This window comes from Schistocerca gregaria, chromosome X, assembly GCF_023897955.1.
Source record: "Schistocerca gregaria isolate iqSchGreg1 chromosome X, iqSchGreg1.2, whole genome shotgun sequence".
In the NCBI taxonomy this organism is placed as follows: domain Eukaryota; kingdom Metazoa; phylum Arthropoda; class Insecta; order Orthoptera; family Acrididae; genus Schistocerca; species Schistocerca gregaria.
This window is the reverse complement of record NC_064931.1, coordinates 408061202-408078036: the sequence shown is the minus strand read 5'-3', so window position 1 is coordinate 408078036 and position 16835 is coordinate 408061202. Positions and strand designations below refer to the sequence as shown.

At 42.7% G+C, this 16835-nt stretch overlaps 1 protein-coding gene and 1 non-coding gene across 3 annotated transcripts in view; one reads left to right on the top strand and one right to left on the bottom strand.

Annotated features, from left to right (window-relative positions):
* Positions 1-16835, top strand: part of LOC126297752 (pancreatic triacylglycerol lipase-like) — a 456502-nt gene that overhangs the window by 236006 nt on the left and 203661 nt on the right. The gene's annotated exons all lie outside the window — the stretch shown is intronic.
* Trnak-cuu (transfer RNA lysine (anticodon CUU)) lies at positions 15370-15442 on the bottom strand. Its single transcript has one exon. It is a non-coding gene; the product is annotated as a tRNA-Lys (tRNA).

Sequence of the window (16835 nt, the reverse complement as noted above, 5' to 3'; positions counted from 1 at the left end):
GGAGTAAATCCCAAACCTGTCTGCGGCGCCTCGTATAGTAAGGGCAAGTGGCACTGTTTAATAAAGATCTGTCCATCGGATGGCCGCGTTAAGCTGGTGGTCACCTTCATGCTATTCGAAAGAAGTAGGTTATGTGCTGGCAAAGGGTTTCACAGTCTCTCTTCTCTCATTATCGTACAACACAAATATGACAACACATTATGCACCCATACGTTGCAGTGACCCACACTCAATACACACACTTAAGATACAACTCTCATATCCCCCGTGGAAAAGGTCCATTGTGTGCGTAGGAAGTAAACCCCATTTGATTAGACGGCTACGAGAATACTAATTTTAAACCACCAAGTGGCAGCACATTGCCTGAATGACAACTGAAGCACGGAATTTTATGTTACTGCATATTCTCTGCTTCGCTATAGGCACGTGAAAATTGTCAATACCCACAATATATGTTTTTTTGGCAGCGTAAATACATTTGGGTTTATCGTTATATATTTTTACATATTTCACTATAGTTACATGTTTTTACGTATTCTAGCTGTATGCTACACAAGATTACATGCTATTTCTTTTTTACCCTTCTTCATATTTCCTCAGTCCCCCAGTAGACCTCTCCCTCAGAAAAATATCCGAATCCGACCTGTAATAAAAGATTGAGACCAGAAGTAAATTTCCTCTATAAATGACGTCCTGCTTTAGTGGAACGTGATTAATTGCGCATTGACCGACCTGTAATGAAAGATGAAGACCAGAAATAAATTTCTTCTAAACATGACGTCCTGCTTTAATGAAACGTGATTAATTGCTTACGCATTGAGTTGGATTATGAAGGACGTGCTTTTGCGTAATTTTCTAAAATTCGTACTGCATTTCTCAAAGACAAAGTAAATACATTATCAACAATGCATGTAGCACTGTAGCAGCCATTATTCCGGGCAGTAAAGGGCTTCGTAGTCTGATTAAAATGACAATGATTCAGACAAAAAACAGAGAACTAGGAAGCAGCTCGTGCGCCAAGAAAAGTTTGCCAAATAGTATTTCTTAAGACTTCACGACTGTTTCTGTCCATGGTGCCACTTGTTGCATCAAAACTACCATCTAAATTAGAATCTTGGATTACGACTGGAGACGATTTCACTACCGATTGAGATATTGTTGCATATCAAACATGTAATAAGTACGTCAGGTGCTCTATGAAGTCCACCGAGCGAGGTGGCGCAGTGGTTAGACACTGGACTCGCATTCGGGAGGACGACGGTTCAATCCCACGTCCGGCCGTCCTGATTTACGTTTTCCGTGATTTCCCTAAATCGGTCCAGGCAAATGCCGGGATGGTTCCTTTCAAAGGGCACGGCCGTCTACCTTCCCCGTCCTTCCCTAATCCGATCAGACCGATGACCTCGCTGTCTGGTCTCCTTCCCCAAACCAACCAACCAACCTCTATGAAGTCCCAACTTCAGCAACATATATATAGTGATCCGAACACGAAGAACAAAACAATGCAGTCGTCTAAGAATCATGTGTTATTAATCCAGATGCAGAAGACTACAAACTGAAAATGAATTATCATTAACATGTGCTCCGCTATGATTGCTGGGAACATTCGATGGCACAAGCGTAAAGTGGCTGAATATCACACGTTTCTGCAAAAGTACTGTATGGAACAGATTCCATATGAACCGTCATTAAGGAAAAACTATTTAGATTTATGTTGCCATGGGGCTCTGAAAAGTTTGTGACACTAAGTAACCACCACATATAGATAGCGAGCGAGAGAGTAGATGTACTGTACGTTTCACAGGTAATCTCATTGTTGGCAAAGTCGACGAGAAGAACGATCAAAGCCATTATTGATATCCTGAAAAGTGTTTGAACGCACAACTCATTCAACGGTAGCTCGTTTTGTGAATGACAGTCATTAAGACTGCTACCTGAGTGAATTGAATAAGAAAAAATTCTTGTTATGTAATCGGGTGCAGAGGCCTACGTACTGAAGGTAGCAACCATACTGCCCGTATTCTATCTACTTCAACTGTCTGACGCATTCACTGCTAATTATAGCCGAAGAAGTGCGCTGCAAGTACCCAGAAGCAAATAAAATAATTTTATATACGAGAAAAGTGTTTCTTAAAAGCCCGTATAGTGTGTCGCTATACAGGCTGTAGAACTGCTGAGTAATCCATCGTTGCCTGTTGTGCTACTCCTAAGAAGGTTGAGTACAACTCCCTGTTTGTGTAATGAACATTTTTCAAATCTGTGATCGATTCATTTCCGAGAGAAATGTTTCAGTACGAGAGGCACAAAATGCTTTTACTGAATCTAAAATCGATAATGCTTCGGCATACATCCACAGCAACTTCGTTTTCCTTAACAGTTAGAATCCATCGAATTGCCTTTGCAGAAATCGTTAGAAATTGTTGAGAAAATTAAATGCAATCTTATTGACATTAGAGGTGATACTGAGCAGAGTGAAGTGAATAACCTTGACGCTTTTTTTGGCAAGACATCCAGGATACTCGACTTCCGCTACTATCTGCAGTATCATCGGTGGGGGAGGAAAAGATCGTCTAACGGTCGTCTCTCCAGGAATATTTCACCTCTTGAAATTTGCGCCGTCAACGTCTTGTGATTTGATATAGTGTGGCTGCATAGAATTTGTAAAACTACCAGGTTGTTCATTGAGCTTAAAAATGAAAGGTAAAGTTAAATTACGTAAGTCATTTCGGTGAAGCTGAGAATTTTAGTAAACAGATTTGACCGAAATTAATTTTCTTTTATTTGCGCAGTACGGAATTTTAAAGTAAAAAATTGAATAATATAAACTGAATTTTCTTAATGTAGTATACTTCTTGTGTTTCTGGTACATTTAAGTGCATAAGATAAGCTGTACTGTGGGTAACCAGAAGTGGATTTCAGTTGAATTTATTGCTTCATGTTAAATGTTTAATAAAATATTTATATGATATTACATATTTACATACATATTTACCCATTTTCATTACATACATATGTACAGGAAGTAGGCCAAAATATAGAAGCTTCAGAAACACAACACAACACAGCACAATGCCTAATATGGTATAAGAAAATGCCATTCAAAACAGCTTCCAGTGTTCTCGGAGTGGGGAAATACAGGCCTTGTATGGTTCTCAAGGGAATCTTATACCGTTCTCCCTGCAAAATAGTGGCAAGTTCAGGTAACGATGGTGGAGGTGGATAGGGATCTCTCACCGCCCTCTCCTGAGTGGCCCACAAAGATTCAATATTATTGAGATACGGTAACAGGAGTGGTCAGGGAATATGCGACAATTCATCCTCGTGCTGACAAAACCAGTCCTGGACGATAGGAGCTGTGTAACCAGGGACCCTGTCGTCTTGGATTCCGTTCCTGTTACGGGTATTTGCAGCACTGATGGCTTGTTTTGGAATTCTAACTCTACCAACAGTTCCCTGCTTATCGTACTCTCTTCGTGTTGTTTTGATGCTGACAGGGTTCGCGAATGCGACATTCAGTTCTGCGGTGACTACTGCTGAATTGACTGTCGAATTTTCGTCGTAATCCTCTTCAACAACCGTCTGTAACGATCGCTCAGCACTCAATTCCGTTCGCATTTTGTCTTAGCGGACGACGTTTTTCGGCTTTCGCTTTATGCAGTATGAATCTTCGATACGGCGCCACTTGGATCACCAAACACTTTGGCTACCTTGGTTATGGAAGTACTCATTATACAAGCGCCAACAATTTGTTCACATTCGAATACACTTACCTCCGACATAACGCACTCACAACTACACAGAGCACTGTTCTGGTCATGATTGACACTTGCAACATATTGAGGGCATTGTGCAGGTGCCGTTTGTGATCAAATACAACAGCCCAACCGGAGGTTTCTCTAGCATCGGCGTCTATATTGCACCATGCATTTCTAGCAGTGTTTCCATATTTTTCTTCAACCCCTGTACATATTGTGCGTGTTGATAACCAAAAACGGCGGGCACTTAAACTACAAGACAGAGGATGGAAAGGAGGAGTGTTAGAATTTTACATTTCTCCTAGCAACCCAAGTAGTACATATTTATTTATGCGACGTCACTGTAGCTCTTTTAACCTGCCAACTAAGTAGTCTGACTGGTACTGATGACTACCGGTATTCAATAAATTTTCCCCTTTAATAAAAGATTTTTATTTGTATAAGGCAGAAACAATAACCTTCCATAAAGAAAGGTGAGTAATGTTGCCTTTTCAAAACTACAGAATAAAAATCGGATACTCCCTGGTCGTTTCTGGGGGAGTGATTCCGCCTTAGAGGTATGGAATTCATTCAGAACGCTAGCTACAGTGATGTGAAAGAGTGCAGCTCGTTAGTTTACGTGACAGTTGTAGGTTTTGCTAACTAATCGACAGACGTAATTTGGCTCATACGAGGCAGATAGCAAGATATCACTTATACATCCAGAAGATCTTTACAAACTGTTGAATTCTTTGCACCTTGATTGAGAATAGCTTGTATCATAGTTGCTCGCTTTTGTCAAGGTTCCATAAATGTTTGTTTGAATTTCTTTCTAAAAATGTATGCAGACCTAAGCAGTTAAATTGGACACTCCTGTCTCGTAACATGTGCTAACTCCTTTCGTATTGATGGCGATGGCGAAGGGCCGTGGCATGGATTTCACGAAACGCCGAAAACCATGGGGAACTACCCTCTTCAATGGCCGCTGACGCGTCGCTAACAACTCCGGGAGACTGGTCAGAGGCGCACACATCTCTCTCAACGAATCCCAGAAGTGCTCAGTGACCCTGGGACTACACAGGCTTTCTCATTGCCGTGCATTGTTTTACAAAATATTTTGAGACACTTTGGGAGCGATGGAATGTTGCACTACCTTCCTGAAGATACAGGTCGCCTTCAAGGTGCTGTAGGCTAACACACAGATGGACATGACCGGACAGTGGGTTCCCATATTGTTTGCTGGTGAAAGACACTACGAGACGTATCGTGAGGCTCATTTCATTCCGAGTAAACATCACACACACGAGAATGCCTCTACCACTAGCCTGACCAGTGCCACTTTGCAAGCATCGTCAATGAGGTTCCCATCTGCCATCGGCGTGTACCAACTTATTCAGTGACTCATCAATCCAGGTGACTTTTTTAAATGTTTCTAGCATCCACTTGTGTTTTGTGCTCATGCTATTCTCAGCGCCCCCTGGGCGTGGGTGAGCTGTCCGCACAGTGAAGAAATGGTTCTGGTTTGTATGACTGCCCACTGACTGTTGTTCCTAAACATTGAATTGGTGTGTCACTGTCTGCCTTGTGGCTCATATATCCGCTATTAAAATCCGTGATACTCGGCAGCTACACCTGTCATCAAAATTTCGTTGCCCGCGGCAGAGATATCAGCAGCAGACGTCTTCACCGAATCTAGGTACTCACGGTATATCTTTGACAGGGTGGTATGTGAAAAGCCAAGTGCCCGCACGACCTCGCAGATGACGTAACCCATGCGTCGACTTCCCACAGTCAGACGGAAATCAGATGCGCTGATCTTTTGCCATGACCATCTTGCACTCAATTCTAACGCCGACGATCAATCGATCAGTACAAAATCTATTTGCAGCCTAGTAGCGTGATTTGCGGATCTAGTCAGTTCGCTGTGGTGACAGGTCCTCTCTCTCTCTCGCTCTCTCTCTCTCTCTCTCTCTCTCTCTCTCTCTCTCTCTCTCTCTCTCTCTCTCTCTCTATTTTGCCTCCTCCCAAAGAAAATAAAATCATATTTCACAGTTCGTCGGAATACGCTTTTGCCAGATCTCCTTTAGTCGTTCAGATCGAGCCTATTTTAATATTCCAGTGTATCAAGTAAGGCGTAGCAGTACATTCTGAAGGATTTTAATGGGGTACAAACGTTTACATAAACATTTTGTATTAAGTGTTAAAAACCTAATTTGAGGCGGCGAGTTTGTATGGGGTTCTACAAAAAGTGGACCAGTATCCTGTTTTAGAATATGCGAGTAAATTTTGAAAATGCAGTGACAGTGTTCCGATCGCCGTCATAATTCGGCGACGAGGAGTATTGCTCGCGGAAGAGAAGGTTCCGGGATAGAGTCCCGGCCCGCCACACAGTTTTAATCGGCCAGGAAGTTTCAAAAAAGCGCACACTCCGCTGTTGAAAGATGGATCCGTTCTGGAAACAGTTCCCTGCGCTGTGGTTAAGCCAGGTCGCTGCAATATTGTTTCTTCCTGAACTGGTATTCCGGCAAGGTACGCAGGAGAACGTCAGTGAATTTTGCAAGGTAGGAGAGAGGTATTGGTGGAATTGAAGCTGAGAGGTCGGGTCGTGAGACGTGCTAGGACAGCTCAGTTGACCGTATCGAGCGCAAATAAGTTTAAAATCACCATGCCAACTATAGAACTATTCCGCTATATTCAAGATAATCGACAACAACTTAACACTAAACATCTGTTGCCAACTCACAAGATACCACAGACCAAAGCCTGTGGAAGAAAAACATTCAGAGGCCAACTTAAAAAAATAAAAAAATAAAACTGTGGAGAAATATTAACAACCACATTCTTCAGTCGTAAGTAGTACCGATATGGTATGACACATTAAATAAAGAGGTCCTAAAGGGGGAAAAATTACACAGGATTAAACTGAAACAGAGTCCGTATTGCAATCAATCTCATATTGTCGACGCTTTGGCACACACCCTAATCTGCTGAGATGAGATATACTTCAGCCACACTGGATTTTTTTTTCTGAAGTGAAACACAATAGCTACACTTGGATTATCGGCCAGTTCGCATATTTGCGACTTCGACCAGAAATGCGAGTACAGATGAGCATGTACAGTTTATGATGGAAGAGCCCCATAATCTTCAAGAGAGTCCAAAATACAAAGCTTTAGTTCAAAACTTTTTTTCCATAAGGAAGTAATAAGTTTTGGTTTGTACACTACAGTTAAGGGAGATGCCAAGAAGTACGTATTTATTTTACTCAGTTTGGTAAAAATAATTTGTTTATGAAAAAAATGGTTCAAATGGCTCTGAGCACTATGGGACTTAACACCTATGGTCATCAGTCCCCTAGAACTTAGAACTATTTAAACCTAACTAACCTAAGGACATCACACAACACCCAGTCATCACGAGGCAGGAAAATCCCTGACCCCGCCGGGAATCGAACCCGGGAACCAGTGCGCGGGAAGTGAGAACGGTACCGTGTTTATAAAAAGCTGTGTTGTCCCAGCTAAACTCTAATTTCGGCAGAAGTTACAAAATGAAAAAATAAAAGAAATTCCAAGAAGTGCGTGATTTACTTTGTCTTAAGGATGTTAAGTCTTTTGATCAGAAAAGATGATTTTCTAATATCAGTCTCAAGAATGAAGAATTTAAACTTCTATTTTACAATTACAGAGAACATCAAAGGCTTCGAAACCAGGCTGAGAAGGAACATAAGGACGAGCTGAAAATGTAGAAGGGGGCCAAGAAAAAAAAAAGTGGTTGTAAGAGCATTTTCCACGAAACGCAAGATTCCGGATTCGAGTCCTGTTTCAGCATATCCTTTTAACCTGCCGGGAAGTTGCAACGAAGGTCCATTCGCTCATGTGTTACACGCTGATATGTTGCCTCCGTGTGAGAGATTTCGTTGTTAGGAAACAGGTCGTTTACGGCGGTATTTGGAGCTATGTTGGCAGCAGGATTAGGGCGCGCACAGCGCTAGCAGCTTGACGCCTTAACCTTGTTTCCTCCCATCTTAACGGCGGCCACTCTCACCTCGGGAGAAACGCCCGCGCCCCTGTCCACAGCTCGCTGCCTCGCTGCTGGCTACCGGCTGCAACACCACCAGATTAGACAGCCACAGCCGCCCCTTGACCGGTTCCGGTCTCTGGCTTGCAGTGTCTGTGCTCATACGGGATCCCGTAGTTCTGACACACACACTCAATCTGTACACTGAGCAAGCGCTGAAGGAAACCAATGAGAAAGAAATGAAAATACTGTTCAGGCAAAAGAGATTAAAACTTCTAGGTTGGCAGATAACGTGGTAATTCCTGAAAGGTATATTGACGGAACGGACTATGTCTGGAAAAGAGCTTATGAGATGAATGCCAACAAAAGGAAAAGAAGGGTAATGGAACACAGACAAATTAAATCAAGCGATGCTGAAGGGTTAAGTTAGGTAATGAAACGCTGAAAGTAGTAAATGAGTTGGCTACGTGGGCAGCAAAATAACTGACGATGGTCGAAGTAAAAAGAGTACAAAGTGCAGACTGACTACAGCATGTAGAGCGTTTCTGAACAAGAGAAGTTTGTCAACATGGAATATAAATTTGTGTGTTACAAATTGAAGTATTACAAATTTTCTGGAGTGTGGCATTGTAGAGAAGCAAAAAGTGGATGATATGCAGTTCAGACATGAAAGAATGGATGCATTTAAAATGTGATGCCACAAAAGACAGCTGGGGGTTACACGGGCAGATCGGATAACTAATGGGGAGATAGTGAATCGGACTGGGAATGAACTTGACTAAAAGAAGGGATAGATGGGCAAAACAAACTCGGAGGCAGCAAAGATTAGTTGATTTGGTAAAGGAGGACAGAGGGGGCCGGGGATAAAATTATAACATGAGATCAAGGTTTGATTACGGTAAGCGGGTTTTAGTGGGTGTCTGTTTCTGTGTGGACAGACTTGCACTAGATGGAGTTGTGTGGAGAGATGCATGAAACCCGTCTTAGGGCCAACAACCAAGAGGGGTGTTCAGTAAGTAATGCAACACATTTTCTTTATTGGACAATTTATGTTGCAAAAAAGCAGAATTTCCCGTGGGAAGTCGTGGAATATTCCCGCTTCAGGCCCTATAGTTCCATGAAGATGCGACAGGTGGTAGCACAATACATAGCCTTCAAAATGGCATCTGTAACGGAGGTGCGTTCCAAACAGAGTGTTTCTTTTGGCGGAAAACCAGCGCATCGCAGGTATTCATAGGCGCTTCCAGAATGTCTACGAGGACCTAGCATTGAACAAAAGCATGGTGAGTCGATGAGCGAGGTGTGTGTCATCATCGCAACAAGATGGTGCAAACATGTCCGATCTCCCAAGTGCCGACCGGTCGCACGCAGCTCTCTCCTGCAATGTTGGAGCGTGTGGACACACTCATTGGGGGTGATCGACGGATCACAATCGAACACCTCGCAGCATAACTGGACATCTCTCTTGGAAGTACTGACACACTCGTCCACCAGTAGGGTACTCAAAAGTGGATTCGTCGCCGCCTAACAGCAGTCCATAAGGAGCAACGAACGAGCATCTGCGCGGAATTGCTTGCGCATTATAAGACTGATCGCGAAATTTTTTTGTCGAACATCGTCACACGCTGTAAAACATGGGTTCGTCACTTCCAACCGGAAACAAAACGGTAATCCATGGAGTAACACCACACCATCTCTCCTCAAAAGAGTTCAAGGCGCACCCTCGGCCGGTAAAGTCATGGCGACGGTCTTCTGTAACTCTGACGGGCTATTCTGTTTGATGTCCTCCCTCATAGGGCAACGATCTACCCTGAAGTGTATTGTGCAACCCTCAGGAAACTGAAGAAACGACTTGTGTTCGTCGCCACAACAATACAAACGAACTTCTCATTCTCCATAACAAAGCAAGGCCTCACACAAGCCAGCGTAGCCGAGAGGAGCTCACAAAACTTCACTGGACTGTTCTTGCTCATCCACCCTACAATCCGGATCTCGTACCTTCCGACTTCCACCCGTTTGGCTCAGTGAAGGATGCACTCCGCGGGAAGCAGTACATGAATGATGGGGAGGTGGGAGGTTATTGATGCAGCAAGACGTTGGTTCCGACGTAGAGTGATACCATGCGGGAATAAGAGCCCTCCCAATAATGTTGCGTGACGCCGACGCATGGAATGGAGATTGTGTTGAAAACTAGGGTTTTGTAGCCAACAGTTTGGGGAATAATGTGGCATATTGGAATCCTGCATAAAACCAACCTACTTTCAGAAAATAACGCGTGTCGCATTATTTATTGAACGCCCATCGTATATGTACGCCCCGCAAAACTGGGTCCTTGTTATCGCAGACTTGAGTTATTTGGTAACCGTTCCCCGCCCCTTGTTCGAAGGCAGAACCGAAAGCAATGCAAAAGTGATCGAACTCCGTTATTCTCTGATATGGTTCGTTTAAATTACAAATATACTGGGAACAACACTTCCCTCTGCTCAGCATAGCCTCTATAAACAGTTATACATTTGAAAAATATTTGAACCCAAGTCAAAATTCTTCTCTGAAAATTAAAAGAAGATTCAGGTAAGGCCGGCCGGTGTGGCCGAGCTGTTCTAGGAGCTTCAGTCTGGAACCGCGCGACAGCTACGGTCGCAGGTTCGAATCCTACCTCAGGCATGTATGCGTGTGATGTCCTTAGGTTAGTTAGGTTTAAGTAGTTCTACGTTCTAGGGGACTGATGACCTCTGATGTTGAGTTCCATAGTGCTCAGAGCAATTTGATTCAGGTAAGGGCTGCAGTGTGCACATCTTCAAAGTCACTTTCACCTCGTCTCTGCCATCAAATTGTTCTCATCGAATCCTGTTCTTCACGAAATCAAACAGGGAAAAGTCTGAAGACACCATATCCGGGATGTATGACTACGGATCAGCACAGTCCAGCGACCACCTCATTTGTCGCCGAAGAGAAGTATGGTCGCCCATTGTAATGTTGAATTTGGAGTGCACTGAGATTGTTATGAGATTTTGCTCTCGTAAATGTGTCTCTGAACAGCTGTTGTATCTATTTACTACTTCCTGTTGAAGACACTGCTCCATTCCAGAAATGTAAGGAGGATAATACCCTCATCATACCAAAAGGTGCTCACTCAGATTTCATACCTTCAACTTTATATTCAATGAGGAAGAAGTGTGGCGCAATGCCACGGACTGGTTTTCTGTTACTGGATCAACAATAAATATTTTCATTGACTCTGAGCCCTTCAAGCTGACCATAGCAAACTTCTGCACTTCCCTTCCTCGAGTCAGATGACAACTGTTAGCTCATTAGACATTCCTCAAAAATTTCCGAATGGGTTTGAAAAATCACATTCATATAAATGAACGAAGCTGCCAATTAAAAATATACCGTTCCCAACAGTGAATGAAATTCTAGCTCAGTTCTTAGTAACTTCTAAAATCCCGCACGATCGACAGTTCTGGAAGAACTAACCAACGATAGCTGTCGATCTCTGACATCTGGGGAAGAACTGGATAGGATTTCACCTATGATCTTTCTTATAAGTTTGTTCTTGTTATTCATAGTGCTGCGTGGAGTGGCAGCGCGGTTTGAGGCGTGACGTCACGGACTGCGAGGCCCCGCCCACCGGAGGTTCGAGTCATCCCTCGGACATGAGTGTGTGTGTTATTCTTAACATAAGTTAGTTTAAGTAGTGTGTAAGTGTAGGGGCCGATGACCTAAGCAGTTTGGTCCCTTAGGAATTCTCACACATTTGAACATTTTGTATATTCATAGCCTCTTTAGTAAACAGAGTTTTGTTGGCAAGCGGGATCCATCGCCTAATGGGGTTTTAGAGATAGTTGTACCCTGCCATCATCGCTATGTATCGACGTGTTCTGCGACTATGCGCAAGCGTCCTTATGACCCTTCTCTCCCCACTGCGTCAGCACATTGCTACACACAGCAGTTGACTCAGTCATGGTCTGTAAGTTTGGAGGAAAAAACCTATTGGTTTGTTCTGTTGAATGTTAAATCCGTAAACAGTTTTAAGCTGCATATCCATTACGGGGAATCGCCGCTGACCTGGGTACCACGCGATGCAGCTACAGACATGTTTGACTTTAGGTTTACAGGAAAAAAATTCGTTTATTTTCTCCTGGTGTGCCGTTGATTTTCATCCGTCACCGAAGTCGAGGGCATAGGGACTCTTGTATGAGTCTGTCAGTCCCAGACATACCCCTTCAGTCCAAGAAGTTTCGAGGCTGGATTAATAAAAAAAAAAAAGAAAAAAAGAAACTGAAAAGTTATGACAGCAGTTTTAAAGCTTCAGATGTTCTAGATAGTCTCCCCCCTCCCACCGAAGTCCAACGCACTGAACATTCATACAACCATGTCAAACAGTCAGAAAAATCCTTCTTTGAAATATTAATCAGCTCGCGCGTCACATTGATTTGAATGTCGGTTATGTCATCAAGGCCTTAACCTTTCATGTGAATTTCTGCATTCGTCGTTTTGTGGCAGCCTCGTATTAATAACATAATGTCTCGTCACTCATGATGGTGTTTTCCGGAAAGGAATTGTCCGCGTTTTGCATTTCAGCCGAGTGCGGCAGGCGGCCACACGTCGTTTTCGTTCGGGTTTCTGCGTCTGAAATAAACTCCGCATACACGTTTCTCTTCTTCAAAACTTTTTGGAGAAAGTATTGAAAAATTCATTTAGATTTCCGTGGAGGTATGTACCGTCTATACAAGTAATTGGAGGCAGTTTGTTTCTTGCCATACGCGTTTCCCTTCTTTTATTTGGGAAGCATCAGCAGTGGTCTGTAATACATGTTTCCTTTTATACATACAATAAACGTATTATATGGTAGATATAACTTGCTGCTGTGTTACATTTTGTTGTGTTTTATTTTTTATTTTTAGGTTAGAATCAACTTTCGTAGCACAAATTTCGTAATGTGCACTTATCGTTACTTATGATTTCCAGCGTTGTTAACTCATGCGTGTGGTCCTGGATGTGTATTCGTTAAGTTCTATGCTCCAGCTGGCCGATTTCTGGCGTTCTTTCATCCACATTTGTCACATCGCATATATCATTTGCACTTGCTCACACGTATGTTGATCACAAAATGGAAAGTGCAGCAGGATATGGAATTGGCGTTGACGATATAGTGTTTTCCTTCAATACAAGGTCAGCTGGGAGTAAGACTCTCTTGAATATAAAAAACTGCCCATCAAATGGTTCAAATGGCTCTGAGCGCTATGGGACTTAACATCTGAGGTCATCAGTCCCCTAGACTTAGAACTACTTAAACCTAACTAACCTAAGGACATCACACACAGCCATGCCCGAGGCAGGATTCGAACCTGCGACCGTAGCAGCAGCGCGGTTCCGGACTGAAGCACCTAGGACCGGTCGCCCACAGCGGCCGGCAACTGCCCTTCAGCACTAAAAATTTTTGCTCGCTGGTAGATGTTGTTCATACACATTAAAGTAAATAAAGGTGAGTTATTTCGTTTCATGAAGGTGATGTGGTACTCTACTACGGAAAAAGTGAGAATATAACTATTCTTTTAATACCACGGACAAAACTTACACTTGTCAAGGGCGAGTAGGAATTAAATTTAATAAGACCAGAGTAACAGCAGTGATTTTTCTTAAGATAATACTGCTGTCAAAGACATACTAAGAATACCCATTTAAGAATAATTTAAAAATGACAGAACTATTTCTTGGGGGGATGTTTTCATTAACATAAATAGTTTCGTCAAAGTACTCGTGTGTGAATATGAGCATAATTATGCACACTATACCGCAAGGTACGCTGCAGGCTTTTGGCGAGATGGTTCTAACAGGATTTATTGTCTATATCAGTAAATTACTAGCTGAGTACCCTGTATTTATTCCAATCTTCTATTCGACCGTCTCATCCTTTCCGCTCTCTGTCCATCTCAAGTTTCACACCCTCCCTGTCCAATTTCTCCTCCTCCCTCTCTCTGTCTACCTCCTCCTTCAATTCTCACTGTTTGTTTCCTACTCTTTCCTTTCTCTGTCGCTCATCCCCTCCACCCTTTCTCTGCCAATTACCTCAGCCCCCGCTCTCTAATCATCTCCTCTTCCCACCTCTCTGGGCCTATCTATTGCTCCCCCTGTCGTTTTCAACCTTTTCCTCTTTCCCTTCTCTGACTTCTCTGCCCATATCTTCCCCCCCTCACCCCCACCCCCCGCTCTCTCTCTCTCTCTCTCTCTCTCTCTCTCTCTCTCTCTCTCTCTCTCTCTCTCTCTCTCATTCTCTCTCTCTTTCCTCTTTCTCTTTCTGAACTTTTTACCCGTGGCTTTGCCTGCGTACGCACATGTCAAATATATTTCACCTGTATTTAACATGTTTCACACGTATTTGTAGACATATTTCACCTTTTTTTATTTCGTCCTGCAGTTTCATTTTCACGCAGTTCAATATTTGTGACATCATATCTCCTGAAATGTGTGCTGTAGCAATGACATAATTTTGCAGGTATTTCAGTGGTATATGCGGCTACTGCCTGCGAAATCTATTATTAATAGGGTTAGTAGTAAAGAAGTAATAAATTAAAACTTCATGCATGACATGGCAGCTTTTCACACATCTCACTGCTTATGACGTCATATGTCCTGAACTACGTGTCGTACAGTGATATAATTTTACTGGTACAATCCGAGGTATATGTGAATACTGTCTGCAAACTGCGTCGCGAATACAGGTAGTAGTAAGAAATAATAAATTAAAACATAATGCTTCATGCTGCAGTTTCACTGCATGAGCAGCCAAAATGTAGTAAATGATAAAGATTTTTTTCCTTTCATCAATTTGAGGGATCGACAACGAGTAAAAATTTTGTAAAGACTTAAAATTATGTGTAAAGTTTGTTTAAAGGAATGAAGTGCTCTCTTTCTCAAATACTGGGTGACCTAGTTATGGATATTCGCGTGTCGTTGCATATACTGAGCTTTCACCTCTCTCCCCCCTCTTTTGATAGAGCGGTGGTTCTTACCTCCACAGCGATGACTTCCAGACAGTAAGTGATATGCGTACCAAGTTTTGGTAAAATCGGTCCAGTGGTTTAGGAGGAGATGTTGAACACACACACACACACACACAAATATATACGTACATCCAGTTTTATAATATGTATACATGTTTGTATTTAAATTAAACAGAATGTCTGTCATAAAAAGTAAGTTGTATGGTTGCCTTGCCTGATCACCTCGATGCCATACCTTCAGCATCAATGAAAAAACTATATAATAAATTGTAGCTTACCTATTATCAGACACGATGCCAGCAAATACGGCAGAATAACAATTTGTAGCCACGACACACTTATTGCAGTCCATGTCTGTCGTTGACTGGATGATGCCGCACTACACTGTATCCGGGGATAAAATTGATTCCAGTTAAGCACACAGCAGTCAAACAAACGCCAGAAATCTTCCGTTCGTTAGTGCATGTATAATGTATGTGCATTTTGTATTTCGATGGAAATTAAAATTTTTAAAACGGTTCCCTTATGAATTAGTGTTGTTTTTACTGAACAGATGATAGTCTATAGTATCATCATGACTTCAAAATGAGACGACAAGAATTAAAAATATTCGCCCAGCGTGGGGCTCGAACCCACGACCCTGAGATTAAGAGTCTCATGCTCTACCGACTGAGCTAGCCGGGCAGACGCGTAGTTCGTAACAATATTTTGCTAAAGTTGCTGTACTTCAGTCCAGGTAGAACGTGGACAAATTTTTTTAAAAGTATTTAATAATAGTTGAGTAATGAAAATCGTTATCGGATTGTATAATTATGTAAAAATGGGCTTAAAATAGTCTCATTTGTGATCGTATTCTAAGGCACATAGGTTACAATATGAAACTTCATATTTTAACAATTTGTGTTTAATTTCGTATAACGCAGCAACATGCGCGTAGTATAAAATATCAGATTTTTCTCGAGAGATCATTGAAACTCTCGTCATACCTAAACAAACATTTGAAAATTGCATGTTTTGGTTCACGGGCGGGTCACACTGAGAAGGGTAACAAGTGGACTCGCTAATTACACTGGCGTCGCACGGCACGCGAGAACGACAGCTTTACTTTCGCTCCGGAGGAAGGCGTATCCGCATTTTTGCGCCGAGCGGAAATATCACCGCCAGCGGTGGGGACTCAAACCGGTACCTAAGCTGCAGCGACCTGCCACGTTTAACACAGAGACTGCACCTAGCCTCAAGCAGGCCATCGCACTGTCAAAGGCAAATATTTTTGACACTAATTTTATGTCGTAGTCGAGGAATACTGTGTTAAAACGACATAACTCATCAAATAGCCTTTGTTTAAGTGTCATAATTTGTGACAATATCGAGCTCATTGCAAAGAACAAACAACAAAAATCAGATTGCTACAATCGCCGTTGGTGGGGAGGCTTGCGTGCCTCAGCGATACAGATGGCCGTACCGTAGGTGCAACCACAACGGAGGGGTATCTGTTGAGAGGCCAGACAAACGTGTGGTTCCTGAAGAGGGGCAGCAGCCTTTTCAGTAGTTGCAGGGGCAACAGTCTGGATGATTGACTGATCTGGCCTTGCAACATTAACCAAAACGGCCTTGCTGTGCTGGTACTGCGAACGGCTGAAAGCAAGGGGAAACTACAGCCGTAATTTTTCCCGAGGACATGCAGCTTTACTGTATGATTAAATGATGATGGCATCCTCTTGGGTAAAATATTCCGGAGGTAAAATAGTCCCCCATTCGGATCTCCGGGCGGGGACTACTCAGGAGGATGTCGTTATCAGGAGAAAGAAAACTGGCGTTCTTCGGATCGGAGCGTGGAATGTCAGATCCCTTAATCGGGCAGGTAGGTTAGAAAATTTAAAAAGGGAAATGGATAGGTTAAAGTTAGATATAGTGGGAATTAGTGAAGTTCGGTGGCAGGAGGAACAAGACTTCTGGTCAGGTGACTACAGGGTTATAAACACAAAATCAAATAGGGGTAATGCAGGAGTAGGTTTAATAATGAATAGGAAAATAGGAATGCGGGTAAGCTACTACAAACAGCATAGTGAACGCATTA